The sequence below is a fragment of the Phoenix dactylifera genome, chromosome 4 (assembly GCF_051530095.1).
Source record: "Phoenix dactylifera cultivar Ajwa chromosome 4, Ajwa_hap1_PhDact_Kaust_v1.1, whole genome shotgun sequence".
In the NCBI taxonomy this organism is placed as follows: Eukaryota; Viridiplantae; Streptophyta; class Magnoliopsida; order Arecales; family Arecaceae; genus Phoenix; species Phoenix dactylifera.
Window position 1 is genome coordinate 27,934,051 of NC_143193.1, and position 19,246 is coordinate 27,953,296.

Sequence of the window (19,246 nt, forward strand, 5' to 3'; positions counted from 1 at the left end):
GCGCCAGCCTTGGCCGACCAACGAGCGGAATTTCCCGAGGCTCGGCCCTCGGATGCCAGGCTAACCCGATGATCATCCCGGGAGCAGACTAGCCTGAAGCCCCGACCGGTCGCCTCGGCTTGCGCCAGCCTTGGCCGACCAACGAGCGGAATTTTCCGAGGCTCGGCCCTCGGATGCCAGGCTAACCCGATGATCATCCCGGGAGCAGACTAGCCTGAAGCCCCGACCGGTCGCCTCGGCTTGCGCCAGCCTTGGCCGACCAACGAGCGGAATTTTCCGAGGCTCGGCCCTCGGATGCCAGGCTAACCCGATGATCATCCCGGGAGCAGACTAGCCTGAAGCCCCGACCGGTCGCCTCGGCTTGCGCCAGCCTTGGCCGACCAACGAGCGGAATTTTCCGAGGCTCGGCCCTCGGATGCCAGGCTAACCCGATGATCATCCCGGGAGCAGACTAGCCTGAAGCCCCGACCGGTCGCCTCGGCTTGCGCCAGCCTTGGCCGACCAACGAGCGGAATTTCTCGAGGCTCGGCCCTCGGATGCCAGGCTAACCCGATGATCATCCCGGGAGCAGACTAGCCTGAAGCCCCGACCGGTCGCCTCGGCTTGCGCCAGCCTTGGCCGACCAACGAGCGGAATTTCCCGAGGCTCGGCCCTCGGATGCCAGGCTAACCCGATGATCATCTCGGGAGCAGACTAGCCTGAAGCCCCGACCGGTCGCCTCGGCTTGCGCCAGCCTTGGCCGACCAACGAGCGGAATCTCCCGAGGCTCGGCCCTCGGATGCCTGGCCTAGCACCGGAAGAATTTCCTGAGGCCTAGCCCTCGGATACCTGGCCTAGCGCCGGAAGAATTTCCTGAGGCCTACCCTCGGATGCCTGGCCTAGCGCCGGAAGAATTTCCTGAGGCCTAACCCTCGGATGCCTGGCCTAGCGCCGGAAGAATTTCCTGAGGCCTAACCCTCGGATGCCTGGCCTAGCGCCGGAAGAATTTCCTGAGGCCTAACCCTCGGATGCCTGGCCTAGCGCCGGAAGAATTTCTTGAGGCCTAACCCTCGGACGCCTGGCCTAGCGCCGGAAGAATTTCCTGAGGCCTAACCCTCGGATGCCTGGCCTAGCGCCGGAAGAATTTCCTGAGGCCTAACCCTCGGATGCCTGGCCTAGCGCCGGAAGAATTTCCTGAGGCCTAACCCTCGGATGCCTGGCCTAGCGCCGGAAGAATTTCCTGAGGCCTAACCCTCGGACGCCTGGCCTAGCGCCGGAAGAATTTCCTGAGGCCTAACCCTCGGATGCCTGGCCTAGTGCCGGAAGAATTTTCTGAGGCCTGACCCTCGGATGCCTGGCCTAGCGCCGGAAGAATTTCCTGAGGCCTAACCCTCAGACGCCTGGCCTAGCGCCGGAAGAATTTCCTGAGGCCTAACCCTCGGATGCCTGACCTAGTGCCGGAAGAATTTCCTGAGGCCTAACCCTCGGATGCCTGGCCTAGCGCCGGAAGAACTTCAAGAGTTAGGAGTCGGCGAGACGTTACCAAGAGTTAAAAAGAGGAAGGACGAAAGTGAAATGAAGAAACACTCTATTTGCATTAACTTTCATTGTTTCAGGGCCGAGACCCGTACAACTTGGCAAAACGCCAACATACAAAGAAAAGGACAAAGAAAGGTACAGAGGGTCAGCTTGGAAGAACCCCTGGGTCGGGAACGCCGGGCACGTCCGCAAGGGGTAGGGAGGCAGTTGGAGAATCAGCAGGCAATGGCGCCGGAGGGGAGTCGAGGAGGGAGACCCCACTCAGGTCAATCCCGGGGTATTTGGCCGACACCCTTGCCAAGCCTTCATCGAAGCCTAAGACAAAGGAGTCGGACCCCGCGTCCGACATGTCACGGACGAACTCATCGGACCGACGATAGGCCTGTACCGCCTCCGACATGTCACGGATGAACTCGGCGGACTGACGATAGGCCTGTACCGCCAGAAGCCCGATTTCCGCGCTCTTCTCGGCCAGCGCCGCCTCTGCTCGCTCCGTAATCTGAGCTTTTGCCTCCATGACCTTCGCCACAATCCGGTCGTCCGCCTCAGAGGAGACCCTCAGCAGATCAGCCCGAGCCTCCTTGTGCTTCGCCTCGGCAGCAATGCGAGCAGCCTCGGCCTCCTCCAGGCGCGAACGAAGCTCCTGGTCGCTCGCGCGGGACTCCTCCAAGACCGACTCCAATTCGCCCAGCTTGGCTTCAAGAGACCGGGTTCGGTTGCGGGCGTTGTCGGCTGACTGCCGGGCCTTCTCCCACCTCTCCCGGAAGTCAGCAGCCTTCCGGGACTGCTTTTCGGCCCGCTCCTCCGCCTTTCTGACCTCGCTTTCGAGACCCGAGGCAACCTTGAGTTGCTCCTGAGCCTCCAACAGTTGCCTCTCGAGGGCGGCGAAGCCGAGTGCCCGCTCTTCGGCCACCTGGAGCCTCGTCTCGAGGTCCCTGGTCGTCCTCCCCGCCGCAGCCTGGCCTCCCTCCTCTACTGCTTTCAGTTGGCTCTCGGCCCTCGCCAGGAGCCTCGCCTGTTCCTCGTGGCTCTCCTCCAGACGAATCATGTACTGGGCGAGCTAAAAGATAGGAAAAATGAGAGCGTCAGACGGGGATCAATAGAGCTTATGAGTGGCGGAAGCGACCAAAAGAACACTCACCGACATAAGACAGACGCAGCTGGCAGCCCCGACGTCAGGGATCCTCATCTGCCGGACCTGCCTACGGTCCTTCTCCAGCAGCACCGTCTCGATGAGGTTTCGGGCGCCGGCGAAAGTGAAGGCCGACCCCGACTTCGCCCCGGAGCCGGACGGTGGTTCTACAGCCTTACCCTTGCCCATCGCTTGGGGAAGAGTCATGCTGACCGTGCTCGGGGCGGGGGCCGCTCCAGGAATCGACAGGGTCCCGCTCGGCCGGGGCCTCGGCGCGCCCCTCCTTCTCGTGTCATCCGAAGCCGACCGAGTCGAAGGCCGGGTTGGGGACCGATCGCGTCCAACCCGGCCGTCTCGGGCGCGCTCGGATGACACCTCCGGAATAACGGTAGTCTCATCACCGGAGGGCTGATACAACGCCAACTGTCGGTCCGAGCCCGCGGCGTCCCCCTGATCGGTGGGACCAGACCCGTCTGTCGGCGTCGGAGTCGCCTGCAGGCGGAACTTCTTCGCCGGTGGGACCCCGCTCGGAGGAGTCCGTTTCTTCCTCCGGACCGCTTCCAGTAGGGACGTCCTACCAACAGCCATCGCCTTGTCCGACCGCATGACGTCGTCGATTTCTGCAAAAAGGACGAGATGGTCGGAGACTGAGAAGCTGATGGAAAGAAGAAACGAAAGAGGAGAAAAAAGCTAAAAAAGAAGTGGTGGCGGGCTCACGGTCAGCGGGGACCGAGCTCAGACCGACGTTCACCAAGGTGTCCTCAGAAATAAGGCGAGACACCGGGGGGAGCCGGCCCTCGGCAACCAACCCCTTCAAGACGGCGACGCCATCGGATTCCTCCCTCGACAACCTCGATAGGCCGATCGGGGACTTCATCGGCGTCTCCCAGGTTGCCCTGATTCCCCAAGAGGGATCTACGTCAATGAAAAAGAAACGCTCCTTCCAGCCGTGAATGGAGGAAGGAGCCTCCTTGACGAGGTCGCACCCTCGCCGCGCCGCAAAGCACCACCACCCTCTATCCTGGGAGTGGCCATTCAGGCCGTAGCATTTCCAAAAGACATTCAGGGTGGCGGGAACCTCGTGCATGCGGCAGAGAACCTGGAAGGCCGTCAGGGCGCGCCATGAGTTCGGCACCAGTTGCGTCGGCGCCACTCTTAAACCCCGAAGCACCTGCACAACTAAGTCCGAGGGGGGAAAGCGGAACCCGGCCCGAAGGATGTCCTCGTTGATGGCGACCTTCCCCGGAGGAGGATGGGACATCCTCTCCTCAGGCCCCGGGAGCGTGACGTTGCAGGCTTCGGGAAGGTGGTACCGGGCCACGAACCTATCTAGGTCTTCGGGGACCAGATCCGACTGAATGCGGTCCGCTCTTACTTCGTCCATACCTAATGGCCAGTGGATCTACGGTCAGGACAGGGCCAAGAAGGGGGAAAGGACCGGAACGACTGAAGTACACTAATACGGAAGGAGAAAGTATGGAGAGCCCTAAATTGAAGAATGGGGCAACTCACCGGAAGGGAAGGAAGAACGGCTCCGAGGGCGTCAAAGGAGGAGCGAGCAAACAGTCCGACGGCAACGACAGCAGCGCAAGGGAGAAACTCGAAGATGCCTGCGAAGAGAAAAGCGGACGGGGGAGGGCCCCCGGTTAAATAGGCGGAAGGGCGGGTGACGCCTCGGTGACGCCAGAGGACGCCTGGCCGCCGAAGGATCGCTCGCGCCCCAAAGGCGAATCGACGCCATTAAGGAAGGATGTCCGCCGAAATCCGCAGACTGCCAGATCAGCGACAACCGCTATACGCCATAAAGGAGGCGGGGAGCTCGAAGCGCGCGCGCCTTTCCGAGGGATGGCGGTAATCTCGAAGCATCACTCCCTTCACCCGTTCCCCTCCTGGTTCCAGGCTCGGAAGTGGGGGGCTACTGTTACGGAGGAATTTAGCCACCATGCCCCACGTGACCGGCACGCGCGCCCAGGAAGACTACGGCAGTCCCTTGATCCAGCAATCCGACCCCGAGTCGGATATCTTCGGCTCCGCAGCCCGACCTCGAGTCGGCTGCCTCTTGATCCAGCAATCCGACCCCGAGTCGGATATCTTCGGCTCCGCAGCCCGACCCCGAGTCGGCTGCCCCTTGATCCAGCAATCCGACCCCGAGTCGGATATCTTCGGCTCCGCAGCCCGACCCCGAGTCGGCTGCCCCCTGATCCAGTCATCCGACCCCGAGTCGGCAATCTCTCGACAACAACAGACTGTTCCTCTGAGGCACGCCGCGGCCCCCTGCTCCACTACTCCCTGCAACAGCCGTATCCGGCGCTGCCCCACGATCCCCTGTAACAGCCGTACAAAGCGGAGCTCCACTATGCCCTGCCAGGGCCGTACCCAGCGTTGCCCCACGACGCCCTGTAACGGCCATGTCAGTGGCAGCCCCATCGTGCCACACGATGACGAATCCCCGGAAAAACCCCCCAGCCTGATATATATGGGGCTGGGGGGGGGAGGGGGAGGGTAAGCAAAGGTTTTCCAGAGTATTCTCTTATCCGTTACTACTATCTCTCCTTCTCCTTCAATCTCCTCTGACTTGATCGTCGGAGAGCCCCCACTACCCCAGTGGTGGTGCGAGGCTTGCCTGCAGGTTTTCCGGTGGAAGGTGGAGCGCAATCAACCCAACTCCAAGGGAACCCCGTTCACACCGCTGTGCCAATCGTTCTCGGTTTGGACCACCAGCAACAGCATGGTTTAGCAAGAAATAAAACTCGGTTGCACTATCTACGGCTGAAGCCGAATATGTTGCTGCCGGAAGTTGTTGTGCTCAAATTTTATGGATCAAGCAACAACTTGAAGATTATGGCATTAAACAAAATAAGATTCACATAAATTGTGATAATATAAGTGCCATAAACCTAACTAAAAATCCAATTCAACACTCAAGAACTAAACATATTGAGATAAGATATCACTTCATAAGAGATCATGTGCTAAATGGTGATGTAATGCTTGAATTTGTTTGCACTGATGATCAACTTGCTGACATCTTTACAAAACCCTTGAGTGAAGATCGATTTTGTGTTCTTAGAAGAGGGTTAGGAGTGATTGATCCATTCTTGTGATACTCCCCTATAATTCATTGATTTTGATGATTAGCTTATATTGGATATAGGATTTCATGTCTATGGTCATCAAATCATTCCTTAAGTTATAAAGATTGATGAGAGCACAAAAGTGCGATCTAAGTACAAATTAACTTAGCCTAATGTTAGCAAAATAATGATAAATAATAGGTGTTAACATTTACATGATTAAATATTTTATCCTTAGCACTTATTATAATTTTTATCATTATATAAATTCATCTCTTCCTAGCTGCAGAACAGAGCCCAGAATCAGCCATTCGCAAGCACCTCAGCATCCTTGCCGCATCCGTGAGCTAGCTCTCCCAAGTTCCAGCCACATCAGCCTTTCTCCCAGCTCTTGGAACCCAGATCAAGTCTTTCTTCCCAGCCATCCGCAAAGCAGCCAACCGTGATCCCAGGACCCATGAAGCTTCCCACGTCCGCATCCCAGCTCTTCTCGGATCTCCTTCCTCCCCATGTCATCCCAGTTCACAGCGCATCCTAGCAACACGGGAAGCATCCTCCACGTTTGATTCTTCTGGAGCTTTCTCCTGTGTTCCCGCGTGCAAGACACAACCATCCCGAGATCCCAGCTCCGTGATCATGATCCACTTGCGTGCAATCTTCCCAGCAGAATTTCCAGCCGCGTCTCAACTTCCCTCAGCCCTCCGTGTGCAAATCCCAGCACCCTGTGAAGCTTTCCAGCACCAGTGTGGAAGATCGCGATCCACCCGAGCGTCTTCCAGATTTGCGACCCCAAGGAACTGTGTCCGTCTTCTCCGCTTGTGATCCAGCACTCGTCCGCGCTCCATCTCCTGCGTTCGATCCAGCCATTCGAATCCCAAACGCCAGCGGTCCAAGCTTCATCTTCAGCATGAGATCCCAGCATCTCGGGATTTCCGCGATCAGCTCTCATCCGAGTGTCGATCCCACATCCAGCCGTCCACGTCCAAGCTCCCATGATTCCGCATCCAGGTATCTTGCAGCTGGCATGAGAGATCCATCAAGGGGGATATATAAGGGCTCTCTCGGTGGGGGAGAGGGCGCTCATTCTTTCCCATTGAAAAATAGAGGAGGGCCTCTGCCATCCGAAAAAAAAAAGAAGAGAAAGGGAAAAGGGGATGCCCTGTTTCCGAAAATAAAAAGAAAAAAAAGAAGGAAGAGGAACAGGGGAGTTTCTTTTATGTTTATGGCCGGCTAATCCCTTAGGTGAAGGGTGATGGAGGAACCTTTGATATTTTATTTTCTTTCAAGTAAATTCTGAACGATTGATCTCTCTGATTTATATCTATATATGTGTTTTTGATTCTTGCATATTTATCTATGAGATAGATCTTTTACGGTTTATATTTATTGATTCATGGATTGTTTCGATGTTTGATTTGTCGTAGACGTAATCGGCACGATAAATACTTAGATCTTGAATTCATGATTTCAAATTATATACTCCATGATTAGAACTATTCTATCTGATTGATCCTTAATCAAGAATCATGGAATTTAATTGTTGAAAATAATATCATCAAGGGGGAGTCCAGATCCCTACACCATCTTAATCTATCCAACTTCGATTCTCTGTTTACTGATTTATTTTCTATCTGCAAAATATTATCTTAAGCCGTAAATTCATTGAATTAATTAATCTAAAATTATATTAAATAACCTCATATATATTTCGTTTCCTGAGGATTGGACCTCGGACTTCCGAGAATTTACTACTTGTGCGATTCTCCTATACTTGGGAGATTAGTTTCGCGAAAGCATTTTTGCGAACGCATCAAGTTTTTGGCGTCATTGCCGGGGATCGGCTGATTTATTAGTATAATTTTATATTTAATTAGTACTTTAGTAGGTAGTCTTTTTCTTTCGAAAAAAAAAAATTCTTTACTGCTGTTTTTTTATTCCCTACATAGTCTGCATCAAACTCTGATATCGAAGTAATTAACCGTCTGATTGAACTCAAATTTGGTCTTCAGGTGCATGACCTATGTTTCTTTCATCTGAACGGTCTGATTGACATTCTAAAACTTTTAAGACTATTAGATTAATACGAAACCTTGCTGCTTTCTGTTTTGAATTTTCTGCATTTAATTATTTTAGAATCAGAATTTTATTGTTATCATATCTCATTAACCCTTGTTGCTAATTGAAAATTTTAAAAAAAACTTTAAGAAAAAATCAAGGGTGATTATTCAAAAATTAAATTAAAAAAAGAAAAGAGAAAAAACCTAAAATTTCAAATTTCAAATTTTAGAATTCCAATTTCAAACTTCAACTCATAAAATTTAAAAAAAAAAAAAAATAATTTGCTTGATCACCTATTCAATGAAATTTAATGTCATGTCATAAAACATTAAAAAAAAAATCTCTTGATTGTTGCATATAGTATAAGGCATCAGCATAAAATATTCTAAGGGCTGAACCCATTTAAAAAGATAAGGTCGGAATTTCATCACTCGTCCTTAGCCCAAAAATCACCCCATTGCATAAATATCCTAAGCTTAACTAAAATCAACTAGACGTTGGCCCCTAAGGACATTCGAGCTCAATAGGACGAAGACCACCGAAAGTTGCACCAATTTCACTTTGTGGCTTAGTTGATGTCTAAGCAAGCTTTGTCTCTATAAGGGAGATAGTTCATCTGTTCGAGGCAAGTGGGTTTTAGGTGGAACCTTTGCGAACGCATCGTGACCCCTCCACTTACCTGGGTGCTTACCTGGTCAACTCGGTTCATTAGACCGGATTGGAGGCTTAGGTGCCCTCTTCAAACCAGTTAGGAGCTGTCTAGAAATTTAAGAAAAACATTAGAAATTGAGGTGTAATGTTCTGTTGCATGTTTGATTGTGAATAGATTTTTGTTTTAGGATGTCGTTTTAGGATATCTTTAGTTGGTACTTATATTTATATTTATTTTTTTAAAAAAAATATAAAAAAAAATTTAATTAAATTTTGTATGCTAGGTTGGAATAGGGACAACACTGGGCGTTTGAATCGAAAATTTTTTGACAGTTCCTTAAATCAAAATATTGAAACTCTTTCGCAAAATCTCAGATCTAGTGAGATGGCTGATGATGATGTAGGAAGTCACCATGGTGATGAAGGTAGACCTCTAGTTATGACACTTCGACAATACTTACACCCCACTAGGACTAGTCAACCTTCATGCATGATTATTCCTGAAAACGTAGGACACTTTGAAATCAACCAGGAGTAATTCCATTGCTGCCAAAGTATCGTGGAATGGAATCCGAGAACCCTTATTTTCACCTTAAGGATTTTGAGGAAATTAGCATCACATTTAGAGTGCCAAATGTATCGGAAGACGTCCTTAAATTGACCTTGTTTACTTTTTCCTTAAAGGATAAAGCCAAAACATGGCTGAACTTCTTGAGACCTAGATCGCTAGGAACATGGCATGATATGCAGAGAGAATTCTTGAAAAAAATCTTTTCCGCACAAAGGACTAACTTTTTGAAAAGGCACATTAGTAACTTCCAACAAAAAGACCATGAAACATTTTATGAATGCTGGGAGAGATTTAAATATTTGCTTCTCTCTTGTCCTCATCATGTGTTTGAAACATGGAGAACCATTAGTTTCTTTTATGAAGGGTTGTCTCCACAGTTAAAACAATTTATAGAGACTATGTGCAATGGTCTATTTTTGGAAAAGCAACCCGATGAGGCATGGGACTATTTAGATTCTCTCGCAGAGACTGCACAATTATGGGATACAGGGGATAGAGTGAATAAACCTTTACCTAAGCCTACTAGCATTGGACATGGGGGCCTTTACAACCTTAGTACTCAGGATGATATTCAGGCTAAAATGGCAGCCCTTACTAGGAAGGTAGAGGAAATTGAACTTAGAAGGATTGAACCCGTCAAGACCGTAGAACATAACAGCCAGTGTTGTAGGATTTGCGAGATGCCTGGCCATCTCACCACTGATTGCCCCACAATACCCGCATTCAAGAAAGTCTTGCACGATCAGGCCAATGTTATGAATACCTATCAAAAATCTTTCAATAATCTTTTTTCGGGTACTTACAACCTTGGATGGAAGAACCATCCAAATTTCAGGTGGAGGAATGACTGGTGCAAAAATAAAACTGTTCTCCCAAGTGCAGGAGAATCGCACAAGTAGTATAACTCGGAAGTCCGAGGTCGATTCCTCAGGGAATGATCTATGGATTATTAGCGTAATCTTTCGATATAATTTTTAGTCGATCTTTAGAAATTAAAAGCAGAGAATAATATGTGACTAAACAACGTTCAAGAATATAGAGAAGGCTAGGGATCCGGAATCTTCCTTGACAATATTACTTTCAACAAATAAACTCGGCGATTCTTGATTAAGGATTAATAAGATGGGGTAGTTCTAATCATGGAGTATACAATCTGAAAACATGAATTAAATATCCAAGTATTTATCGTGCCGGTTACGTCTACGACAAATCAAGCATCGAAATAATCCATGCATCAATATATATAAACCATGCAAGATCTATCTAATAAATAAATATGCAAGAACCCAAAACATACCAATGGATATAAAACAATTAGAATTAAAGTTTAGAGTGTACTTGATGAAAGCAACATGACAAGGGTTCATCCATCACCCTTTGCCAAAGAAATTAGCAAGACATTACAAACATCAACATCCCTCCCTTTCTCACTCTCTATATTTTTTTTTCTTCTTTTTTATTTTCGGAAACAGGGCATCCCCTGTTTCCCTTTCTCTTCTTCTTTCTTGTTTTCTTCCCCTGCAGCAGCCCGACGCCTCCCTTTTTCTTCCGAATCAGCTCCCCTATTCTTCCTCCTCCTCCCCTTCTTATAGATCGCCGGAGCATGGAGTGGAGGAGAAGCGGGTGTGGGATCTCGGGAGGTAGCTGTGGAGGTGATTGCGGGAAGGAAGCTGGCTGCGTGATTCCTTGGATGCGGAAGGAAGGAGGCGCGGGCTGGGGCTGAGGAGGAGCGATCGTGGGAGGCTGGATCACGGCAGATTGCTCGCGCTGAGGGGGTCTAATGCTGGTCCGGCAGATGGCTGAGAGCGCGGGAGAAGCGGACACGGTGGAGACGGGATGCTGGGAGGCTTCACAGGCTCGGGCGCTGGAGCCGATCGGGTGCGACGCTGTGGAAGAGGAGAACATGGACGAGATGGATGCCGGATGAATCGCGAAGGCTGGGATCAGGGAAGACGTTGACTGCGGAAGCTTGAAACGGGGAAAGAAAACGATGCGGGATGCTGGGCGGCTTCACAGGCTCGGGTGGACGCTAGGATATGTGGTTGCACGCTGAAGAACGAAGATGGAGGAAGCTGGGAGACGATCACGGGCTGTTGGGGAGGTCGCCGAGATGGTCATGAATGGCTGCAGGCGAGATCAACGGGATGCTGGGGGTTTCACGGGTGGCTGGGAGAAGCGTGAGATGGGCGCAGGTCACAGATCGCGATCTCCTCCGGACGGCGGCTGGGAAGCTTCACGGGCTGCAAGGATGGGAGAGTTGATCGCTTGCCAAAAGGGTGGATGGCTGTGATCGTTCCCTTTGAATGGTCACCAAGTGTTGCTCCAGTGTGATTAGGCTTGGCTGCAACTCGTGGTTGTGAGCTTGATGAATGATAGGTTTGACCAAGCCATAGTGAGATTGGGTGCGTATGATTTGGGGCTATGCATCTTTCTGAACCCAATTATACCAAATGTGCATTTTATCTCTGATTTGTGCCAAATAAAAAAAATATGAAATTAATGCAGCTCTTTTATCATTATTTGTTGGAAATAATATTAATTTAAGCTGTGTGTAGATCGCACTTTTGTGCTCTCATCACACCCCCCAACTAGCTTATTGCTAGTCTCTAGCAATTAACGAGCAAATAATAATATGAGAGTACAAAAAGTGTTGGTCAATCATTTGACTTTTTATTAAAGTTAAAGACATAAAACTAAGATATGTACCCACTTTCGTAGGGTATCACGATTGCACTTAGCACGTGCAACAAGCCGTTAAACCCCTAGGTTACCCTAGTGGACGAGTATTGTCTCGTGAGGATTTTCAGGGATGTTACCCACAAACATCATTCATAAAATGATATACAATGAAATCTAAGTCAATACACATGTGATATATGTTTTTTTTTTTTTTTTTTCAAGCTTAGCAACTATCAAAGCAAGGGGAATACTAAAGTGTAGTATGCATAAACAGAATGACTTTCTTAGAGCACTAATACCTCCACCACAACATGGTACCGCTTGAATTTTAGGTGCACTACTCAAGTTCGCAAGTGTTTACTACAGTTTATTAGAACCTGATCTATCAAATTTTCAGAATATCACATGTTGTCTACATTCGTCAAGAATGGTTCGTATGTAAAGAAAGAGCTATCAATCCCAACTAAGTATCCAAAGTACACAAAGGTCCAATACAATGGAGTCAAACCAGCCATTACCACATGTCACTGGGTTCAGCCCGACCAACCCTATTCATGTTTTTTTTTTTTTTTTTTTTAACCAATATGGTGATTACAATAGTCCAACCCCCTTAGGCTCTAGCAAGGTCCATGTAGCGAGTTTTCGGCCAATGACTCTTGATCCAGTTGGCTCAAGGCATTAGGTGAAAACACCCCTCAGGCTTAATTACTCGAACCAAACTACGCCACGAGGTTGGACTTGTCATCTCCTCATTTATTTATTTATTTAATTTTTTTTATTTTTTTTTCAAAATAGAGAAGGTAAACTGAACCATATAATGTGACTGCAACGTGACTATAGGTCAACCAAGATCGGAACATAAGGCACTTAGATGATCTAGCCGGGGTATTCAACCTCTATCTTTATGTGAAAACCAAATCAAGAACCTTATAGTACGGACAAGGATACTCGTACTTCTTTTACAGATATGGCTTAATAAAAATGCATTAAACAAATGTGAACTCCTGAGGCCTTCCTATAATCATTAAATACATGTGCGGGGATCTAATAATAGGTCTCTAATCAGTCATAGTACGCATGTATTCCTTGCCTTAATAGTTGCACAAACTCAATATGAAAATACATGTGCATTTGCTTAGAAAAGAATGCAAAAACTTTTTTTTTTTTTTTTTTCAAAATACTTCCCTCCCCCCAACTTAAACATTGCATTGTCCTCAATGTAATAGATACAAGAAAGCTATAATGAAAGACAGTAGAGAAAATAATATTGAAGAGAAGAAGAATACCTTGAACTGTTGATATCCAGAAAATAAAATCTACAAAACTAGAAAAATAATCCTAACTAATATACACATACCTTTGCCTTCATGCTCAGTCATAAGAAGGCTTCCCCAAGGAAAAGGAGTTCTCTTCATCTGCAAAATTCTCAAGAAAAGGTTTTAACCTATGTCCATTTACCTTAAAAATTCTACCATCCCGTGGATTCTCAATCTCAACCGCCCCATGTGGAAAAATAGTTTTTATAATGTAAGGGCCTGTCCATCTCGATCGCAACTTACCAGGAAACAGATGTAAGCGGGAATCATATAAAAGAACTTTTTGCAAAGGTTCAAAAGATTTTTTTAAAATTGATTTATCATGAAAGATCTTCATTCGTTCTTTGCAAATTTTAGCATTGTCATAAGCATCTCTGCGAATCTCATTAAGCTCGTTTAATTGCAATTTTCTAGCTAGACCGGCATCTTGTAAATCAAAATTCAATTTTCTAATTGCCCAATACGATTTATGTTCTATTTCTACGGACAAATGACACGCTTTTTCGTAGACTAGCCGGTAGGGAGACATGCCAAGATTGGTTTTATATGCAGTCCGATAGGCCCATAATGCATCTGATAGTTTTAAGGACCAATCTTTTCGTGATGGATTTACCGTTTTTTCTAAAATACGCTTGATTTCCCTATTGGCTAATTCTACTTGGCCACTAGTTTGCGGGTGATATGGGGTAGCAACTCTGTGGGTGACACCATACTTTTTTAATAATGTCTCAAAAGGCTTATTACAAAAATGTTTTCCACCGTCACTAATTATAACCTTGGGCATCCCAAATCGTGAAAAAATATTTTCTTTTAAAAACTTCAGGACAGGTTTGTGATCATTGGTCTTACAAGCAACAGCTTCTACCCATTTGGACACATATTCGACACCGACTAAAATGTACTCATATCCAAAAGACGGTGGGAATGGGCCCATAAAATCGATACCCCAACAATCGAAAATTTCGATAATAGTAATGGGTTGAAGAGGCATCATTTGCCTACGAGTTAGACTTTCAATACGTTGACATGGATCACATGTCTTGCAGAACTCGTGGGCATCTTTGAACATAGTGGGCCAATAGAAACCACATTGCAAAACTTTTGCAACAGTTTTCTTAGAGGCAAAGTGTCCACCGCAAGCATCAGTGTGGCAGAAAGAGAGTACGCTTTGTATATCATGATCCGGTATGCATCGTCTAAAGATTTGATCATTGCAATATTTAAATAAATAGGGTTCGTCATAGTAATAATTCTTTACTTTGCGCAAGAAAATTTTTTTATCTGTCGACCCCCAATGTTCCGGCATCCGGCTTGTAACAAGAAAATTTACAATATCTGCATACCATGGTATACTAGAAAGTGCAAACAACTGCTCTTCAGGGAATGAGTCCTTGATGGAAAATTGTGGCACTGAATCATGAAAAACTAATCGTGATAAATGGTCAGCAACCACATTCTCTACTCCTTTTTTATCTTTGATAGTGATGTCAAATTCTTGGAGTAGAAGTATCCATCGTATTAAGCGTGGTTTGGCTTCTTTCTTATCCAACAAATATTTTAGTACCGCATGGTCCGTGAAGATAACAATAGGAGCACCAAGGATATAGGAGCGAAATTTATCTAAGGCAAATACTACTGCAAGCAATTCCTTCTCGGTGGTAGTGTAATTCATTTGAGCATCGTTTAAGGTTTTGCTTGCATAGTAAATGACATATGGCTTATTATCCTTGCATTGTCCTAGGACAGCTCCTATCGCATAGTCGCTAGCGTCGCACATAATCTCAAAAGGTAATGACCAATCGGGTGGTCGCACAATGGGTGCAGTGCTAAGCATAGACTTCAACTTTTCGAATGCCTCCTGACAGGTTTCAGTCCAATTGAACGGTGTATCTAGGGATAGGAGATTACATAATGGTCGAGATATGACACTAAAGTCCTTGATGAACCTCCTATAAAATCCGGCGTGACCCAAAAATGATCTAACATCTCTAACCGTCTTGGGTGCAGGTAGCTTAGCAATTAAATCAGTCTTAGCTCTATCTACTTCCATGCCCTTCGATGAAACAATATGTCCTAAGACAATTCTCTTTGGCACCATGAAGTGGCATTTCTCCCAATTCAGTATCAAATTCTTTTCCATACATCGAGCTAAGACAGCTTGTAAATGTGACAGGCAATCATCAAATGTGTCGCCAAAAACGGAGAAGTCGTCCATGAACACTTCCAAAAATTTCTCGTTCATGTCTTCAAAGATGCTGAGCATGCATCTTTGGAATGTTGCAGGTGCATTACACAACCCGAATGGCATTCGTCGGAAAGCAAATGTGCCAAAAGGACAAGTGAAGGTAGTCTTCTCTTGATCTTCCGGTGAAATTTCAATTTGATAATATCCCGAATAGCCATCGAGAAAATAATAGAAATCATGCCCTGCAACCCTCTCCAATACTTGGTCTAGGAAGGGTAGAGGAAAGTGATCCTTTCGTGTGACCAAATTCAGCTTTCGGTAGTCAACACACATGCGCCAACTCGTCGGGACACGAGTTGGAACTAATTCACCTTGTTCATTTTCTACTACCGTCAAACCCGATTTCTTAGGAACGACTTGAGTAGGGCTTACCCACTTGCTGTCGGAAATTGGGTAAATAATACCCACGTCAAGCAACTTGAGGACTTCTGCCTTAACCACATCTCTCATCGTAGGATTCAACCTTCGTTGCATTTGCCTTGTGGTTTTGGCATTGTCCTCTAAATATATCCGGTGCGTGCAAATTAAGGGGCTAATTCCCTTCAAATCGGCAATAGACCATCCTAAAGCTCCCTTATGATTTTTTAGAACACCAAGTAATTTTCTTTCTTGGATATGATCAAGTCCAGACGAGATAATTACAGAAAAAGTGTCATTAAGTCCAAGAAAGGCATACTTAAGTTCCTTTGGTAAGGGTTTTAATTCGAGCTTGGGTGCTTGCTCATGGGATGGTACTATTTTCGCCTCTTGAGGCGACAACCTCTCAAATTCTCCTACTTTCGGTCTCCACCCAGTGACCATCTTAATATCCAGATTATCCACAATAGGTGTGACTGACAAATCATCATCATTAGTTCCATTAAGACATTGATCAATTAAGCTATCATCGGATGGGTCTTTAATTGCTTTAGCTAACAAATATTCTTCTGCGATGGTTTCAACCCAATCAACCTCCTTACTCTCTTCGAAATCATTGGGTTGTTTGCACACAAAAAAAATATTCAGTTCTAGGGTCATGTTACCAAAAGAAAGCTTCATGACGCCATTTCTACAATTAATTAATGCATTAAAAGTCGCAAGGAATGGACGTCCTAAAATGACCGGAATCTGAGATTGTGAGTTCGAAGCCGGATGTGTGTCCAATACAATAAAATCTACAGGAAAGTAGAACTTGTCTACTTGGACTAATACATCCTCGATAATCCCCCTTGGAATTTTAACTGATCTGTCAGCTAATTGCAAAGTGACGGAGGTTGGCTTCAACTCACCTAAACCAAGTTGCTCATAGACAGAATATGGCAACAAATTCACACTCGCCCCTAAATCTAACAATGCTCGCTCTATCCTAAAGTCACCTATGATGCATGAGATGGTTGGGCAACCTGGATCTTTATATTTAGGGAGAATATTGTGCTGCAAAATAGCACTCACATTTTCAGTTAAAAATGCCTTCTTCTTAACATTTAATCGGCGCTTAACAGTACACAAGTCCTTCAAAAATTTGGCATATGAGGGTACTTGTTTGATTGCATCAAGAAGAGGTATATTGATTTTTACTTGTTTAAAAAGCTCAAGAATTTCAGAGTTAGGTTCGAGCTTTTGTAACGGCTTTAACCGTTGTGGAAAAGATGGAGGAAAAGGACATTCAACTTTTTTGGTAGAAGTTGGGACCTCAACTTCTTCTTTGTCCCTTTCATCGACTTTGGGAGCATCAGAATTAGAAGTGACTTGCGGTCTTGATGGGACGGTTTGATCAATGACTTTCCCATTACGCAAAGTCATGATGCTCTTTGCATGCTCTGTATGCGAACTAGAAGGAGCCGTATTATTACTACCGTGCACTTGTGGGTTAGGTTGGGGTTGAGCTGGAAGCTTACCCTTCTCTTGGGTACTTAGGACGGTAGTCAACATTGACAATTGGTTCCTTATGTCTTCAAAATTTCGAGTATTTTGAGCATTGATATTAGCTTGACCTTGTAGAAAAGTTTGTATGGATTGCAAGGTATCCTCGATATTTGGCTTTTGAGAAGGTGATGGTGCATAAGTAGGATGTGCAGGTGGAGGAGCTGAATGGTGTGACTGTTGAGGATGATCGTTTCTCCACCTAAAGTTTGGATGATTCTTCCAACCAGGGTTATAGGTATTCGAGTATGGATCGTTATAAGGCTTTTGGTAGGAGTTCATAGCATTTGCTTGATCGTGCAAGACTTCTTCGAATGCCGGTATGGTGGGGCAATCTGTAGTGGTATGACTCGACATATCGCAGATACCACAACACTCGTTTCTAAGCTCTATAGTTTTGACAGGCTCAACCTTCCTAAGCTCAATTTCTTCTACCTTCCTAGTGAGGGCTGCCATTTTAGCATGAAGATCATCCTCAGTTCTAAGGTTGTAAAGGCCTCCCTGTACAGAGCTAGTAGGCTTAGGCAAAGACTTATTGTTTCTATCCCCGTTATCCCAAAGTTGGGCAGTCTCAGCAAGGGAATCCAAATACTCCCATGCCTCATCAGGTTGTTTTTCTAAGAATCTACCATTGCACATCTCTACAAATTGTTTCAACTGTGGAGATAAACCTTCATAAAAGAAGCTAATGGTTCTCCAAGTTTCAAATCCGTGATGAGGGCATGAGAGAAGAAGGTCTTTAAATCTTTCCCAACATTCATAAAATGTTTCATTATCTTTTTGTTGGAAATTGCTGATATGTCTTTTCAAAAAGTTAGTCCTTTGTGTGGGGAAGAACTTCTTTAAAAATTCTCTCTGCATATCTTGCCAATTTCTTATTGATCTAGGTCGCAAAGAGTTTAGCCATGTTTTGGACTTATCCTTTAGAGAGAAAGGAAACAATGTCAACTTGAGGACATCCTCGGTGACATTTGGCACTCTAAATGTAATGCTCAGTTCTTCAAAATCCTTTAAATGAAGATACGGACTCTCGGACTCTAACCCGTGGAACTTGGGCAGCAATTGGATTACCCCGGGTTTGATGTCAAAATGTCCTACATTATCAGGAAAAGTTATGCATGAAGGCTGACTAGTCCTAGCCGGTTGTAGGTATTGTCTTAGAGTCATAACATGGGGTTCTCGTTCTCGATTGTGGTGACTCCCCGCATCTTCATTTAAATCAGCCATCTCACAAGGTGTGAGATACTGCGAAGGAATTTCAGAGGTATGTCCTAAGGGATGATCTAAAGTTGTACGACTTAATCGACCAGTGTCATCCCTATTCCACTCTAGCATGCAAAATATTTCCCCCTCTTTTTTTTTTCTTTTTTTCTTTTTTTTTAAAAAAAAATAATATAAGTACCAACTAAAGATACCCTAAAACGACATCCTAAAACAAAAATCCTATTCACAATCAAACATGCAACAAAACATTACACCTCAATTTCTAATGTTTTTCTTAAATTTCTAGACAGCTCCTAACTGGTTTGAAGAGGACACCTAAGCCTCCAATCCGGTCTAATGAACCGAGTTGACCAGGTAAGCTCCCAGGTAAGTGGAGGGGTCACGATGCGTTCGCAAAGGTCCCACTTAAAACCCACTTGCCTCGAACAGATGAACTGTCTCCCTTATAGGGACAAAGCTTGCCTAGACATCAACTAAGCCACAGAGCGAAATTGGTGCAACTTTCGGTGATCTTCGTCCTATTGAGCTCGAATGTCCTTAGGGGCTAATGTCTAGTTGATTTTAGTTAAGCTTGGGACATTTATGCACTGGGGTGATTTTTGGGCTAAGGACGAGCGATGAAATCCCGACCTTATCTTTTTAAATGGGTTCAGCCCTTAGAATATTTTATGCTGATGCCTTATACTATATGCAACAATCAAGATATTTTTTTTTTAATATTTTATGACATGACATTAAATTTCATTGAATAGGTGATCAAGCAAATTATTTATTTATTTTTTTTAAAAAAATTTTGTGAGTTATAGTTTGAAATTTGAATTCTGAAATTTGAAATTTGAAATTTTAGGTTTTCCCTCTTTTTTTTTTATTTTTGAA

At 45.8% G+C, this 19,246-nt stretch overlaps 1 non-coding gene across 1 annotated transcript; it reads left to right on the top strand.

The window, feature by feature from the left end:
- The first annotated feature begins 17,852 nt into the window (after nt 1–17,852).
- LOC149753765 (small nucleolar RNA R71) lies at nt 17,853–17,961 on the top strand. Its single transcript, XR_016409266.1, has one exon. It is a non-coding gene; the product is annotated as a small nucleolar RNA R71 (small nucleolar RNA).
- The last annotated feature ends 1,285 nt before the right edge of the window (nt 17,962–19,246 follow it).